We start from the raw sequence: 3836 nt of genomic DNA on the forward strand, positions 1-3836 counted from the left end.
CGGCCAGCTGGCAGGTTTGATAAATACTTTGTAATAAATGCATGAATAAAGCACAGTCATACTCAGTTTTGCCCCCGATGTATTTTTAAATACGCAGTAGAGGTATTTAAAGGTAGTAGAGGACATGTACCTGTATATAAAAAACGCGCCCTATAGTCCGGTGCGCCTTATGTGTGTGTTAAATACAGAAATGGCACACATAACTGAGAGTGCGCCTTTTAGTACGGTGCGCCTTATGGTCGTGAAAATACGGGTAACCCTAACCCTAACATACAAAACAGCAAGCAACCTAGTGAGAGACATCATGAAGTAATTATTGCACCGTGGAAAGCTCGTCCGTCCCAGTTTTACGTCCGTCCGCTGATCTGCTTTTTTCATCTGGCTCACGAAATACTGTGCATAACTTTTCCTACGATTTCATACGAACTAATAATGAGAATATGTTGAATGACTATGACCTGGATGACTAAGAATCTTCACCAGCATACAACAAAAACCTAACAAAATGGAACAAACTTAACCTTCGCTCACCTCTTCTAAAATATGTGAGAGTCCAATTAAGTCTCATTGCCGCTGAGATTCTTTGCAGCTGGGACTCTTGGTTCAATGGCCCAGCCAAGCCCACTGGCAGCCTCCAAGGAACTGGCAACTCAAAAGTATTAGTTTAAGGTAAAATGTGGTAAAATGAGTCGACCGAATGAGTGCACCCAAATCGTAAATCAATGCCAAATCATAAGTAAATAGGAATAAAAAACAATATGGTAAACAAATATAAAGCACTACATTCAAATAAAAATAATTACTAGACCCTTTATTGTGAGGCAGCACATGACTTAGACTGAGACTTAGACAAAAACTTATGATCATTTTGTATACAAAACAAAATTTCAATGCATACACTTTCCAACAGTGAATGAGCAGCTTACAGCAGTGAAATTAACATTTACATTTATAAAGTGCACCAGTGACCAGAAGGATATGGTGGAAATGCAGTACAGAACATTGAAAATTCACCATGTAGTGCAAAAGGGATGTTTTGTTCGATCTGTGATTGAATGCTGTGAAGCCTCCCCCATGTTCTAATTTGATTGCGATGTATAGATTATGGAATAAAAGATCTGAAAGGTGCTACCGTGACTAGATCGGCGGGAAAAAGATAGGGATCATAGGATTCAGCTTCAATTTTAGGTTAAAAAAAAGCATACTTGACTTTTATACTGGTTTTTGTAAACATTAATAAACTTTGTGTTTCATCGCAGCTATCTGCATACTGCCCTGTCTGAACGGAGGGCGCTGTGTGGCACCGTACCAGTGCCAGTGTCCTGCTGGGTGGACAGGCACCCGATGTCACACTGGTGAGTTTCCAAAAAGACGTTTGTTTTTTCATTATTTTATCTCTCAGATTATCAGCCCTTATTTCTGAGTCTTCTTTGTTTCATAACCTAGAGTAGTGTTGAGCAGAAACGAAATCCTTTTTGTTTTCAGCAAAACCTGTTTCTATTTCATCAGAGGTTAATTTCTTTGTCAAATTCATAAAACAGAAACTGTTTCACAAGAAAAGAAAAAATTTCAGCAACGGTTCTAATGCCTGCAGTGCTGTTTGTTCCTCTGTTTCTCTCAGCCGTTTGTTCTTCGCCGTGTCTGAACGGAGGAAGATGCATTCGGCCCAACAGGTGTAGCTGCATTCCTGGTTGGAGTGGGCATAACTGCTCAAGGTGAAGATTTTTTGTGGTGTTTTCTGACACCAAACAATTTAGCTTGTTGTCACGACACTGTTGTTGCCTTTAACATACTGCAAGTGCTATCATGAATTGATCATTTCTCATGTCTCCTTCCTTCTTTCCTTGCAGAACACAAATTTAAATCCTATACATGCACTGTATAAATGTTTGCTTTAAATTGCCGTACTTTACATTTAGATACAAATACAAGGGATTGGAAATTGTCCTAAATGTTTAAAGAACCTAAGTTTTAACATCCCCTTACACTTTTCCTGGTATTTTATTTGTCTTAGATGTTACAGACCAGCTGTGCATAGTTTAAAATTGTATAGTGTATTTATATCCAGCGGACTTCACCCTTCACCAGTGTTTTGGGGTCTGTCAACAGTAGATATACATCAGCCAATACGTGCAGACATCTGCTGATTCATTAGTACATCTTGCAGCAATGCCTCGTGATCACGTGAAGTGCATGCACTGCCACTCCTTTCATTTGCAATTCACTGTCATGGTTTTATTTGATTTGTGTACAAATCTTTGTTAATTACTAGTCTATTACTAGTCAGCACCTTCATGGCACTTCTAGGGATAAATATTTATGATATATTGATTATTTTCTGTTGTTAGAAAACTGAGAAGTTTGGGGGCAATTATAACCTTTATTAATGCACTTGATACATTGCTTATCTGTCTCTCTTCCAAATTCCTCACTGAAGGCTTGGATAATAAATCTAAACCAGACATAGACATGAAATGACTATAAGTGCTCTGCATTAATGCCTGTCATTTGTCTTTGCAGGAAGAGGAAGTCAGTATACTACCACTTCTAAAGCCTTCGCCCTCCTCTGCGTGGAAAATCCTATGAAGGGAATTATTGTATAAATGACACTAGTAAACCATTCACTCATCTCTGCACAGGCAAAGCAAGAACCATTCTGTAAATTAAAGCTGTATTTTTTTCATATACAGACAACAGTATTAAATATATGCTGCTATATACTTGTATGATGTGTAAAAACTATTTGATGTCCTGTTCCAGTGTATATGTGTAAACTATTCACCTTTTTATTAAAGCATAAAATGTCACCAAAAAAAGATCTTTTTTTATGCAGTCAGAACTTCTTAAGCTGTGTTGTGTGGAAAGTAAACATTTATATTAACTGCTCACATACACACCTTGTTTTCCTAACTGACTGAAAAAGTCCTGTTTAGCCTTGTCATGGCAGAGGAAGATGCATCCAGCCCAACAGGTTTAGCTGCATTGCTGGTTGACGTGGGCATAACTGCTCCAGGTGAAGTTGTTGAGCTGTTAGGATACAAAGAACATAGACTTTAATTGAATTTCATACAGAAAATACTTTTCTAAGAGTTGATCATTTCTCACCTTCCTTCTTTCCTCGCAGAACATACATTTACAGCCTATACATGCACTGAATAAATATTTGCTTTGAATTGTCATACTTTACATTTAGAAAAAAAACAGATCTTTGTTTATGTAGTCAGAACTTGTGTTGTGAAAGGCTCCTGAGCATAAGAAGCATTTTACTGTGGAAAGTAGAAATTTATACAAACGGCTCACATAGACACCTTTTTTTCCTTACTGTCTGACTGAAAAACTCCTGTTTAGCCTTTGATGACACAATGTTCAAAATTTGTATTTTCTACACAGGTGGACAGAATTGTTGGTTTTGCTTTAATGAAAGAAGAACCTGCAATGGTCACAGAAACAACTTTAATCTGACCAAAGTAATTGAGAAAAAAATGACAAAATGAAAGTCAAACATTTCTTTTCAACCATGCTTCAACAAAATGACTTTAAAAAAGAAACTAATGAAAAAGGCCTAGACAAAAATGATAGAACCCGTACAAAACACTGAAAAATACCGGTCAAAGGATGTGGGAAATTGTGCATTTTTTGTAAATTCTGCCGATGGATAGCACCACCACCCCTGCAAGGTAGTGTTGTCGGAAAATTTTTATCTCTCTTCTATTATATAATAATTTATCCTATTTACTCACTATAAAAGTTTTCACTCGGTCTGTTTCTCTCTCAAGGCCACACAATTCTCTGCAGGATGGTGTTTGTAGACCAGACATAGCTTCTTCCCATAACAA

At 37.4% G+C, this 3836-nt stretch overlaps 2 long non-coding RNA genes across 2 annotated transcripts in view; one reads left to right on the forward strand and one right to left on the reverse strand.

Moving 5' to 3' along the window:
• Positions 1-392: 392 nt before the first annotated feature.
• Positions 393-3836, reverse strand: part of LOC107085225 — an 8313-nt gene continuing 4869 nt past the window's right edge. The window contains exons 2-3 of the long non-coding RNA XR_001481254.1: positions 2898-3027; positions 393-642 (exon numbers count right to left, since the gene is read on the reverse strand). This is a non-coding gene — a long non-coding RNA (uncharacterized LOC107085225). The remainder of the gene's footprint in view (positions 643-2897; positions 3028-3836) is intronic.
• Positions 679-2657, forward strand: LOC107085223. The gene is made up of 3 exons (XR_001481253.1): positions 679-1355; positions 1622-1715; positions 2521-2657. It is a non-coding gene; the product is annotated as an uncharacterized LOC107085223 (long non-coding RNA).

Source organism: Cyprinodon variegatus, unplaced genomic scaffold (assembly GCF_000732505.1).
Source record: "Cyprinodon variegatus isolate N-32 unplaced genomic scaffold, C_variegatus-1.0 Scaffold119, whole genome shotgun sequence".
Classification (NCBI taxonomy): Eukaryota; Metazoa; Chordata; class Actinopteri; order Cyprinodontiformes; family Cyprinodontidae; genus Cyprinodon; species Cyprinodon variegatus.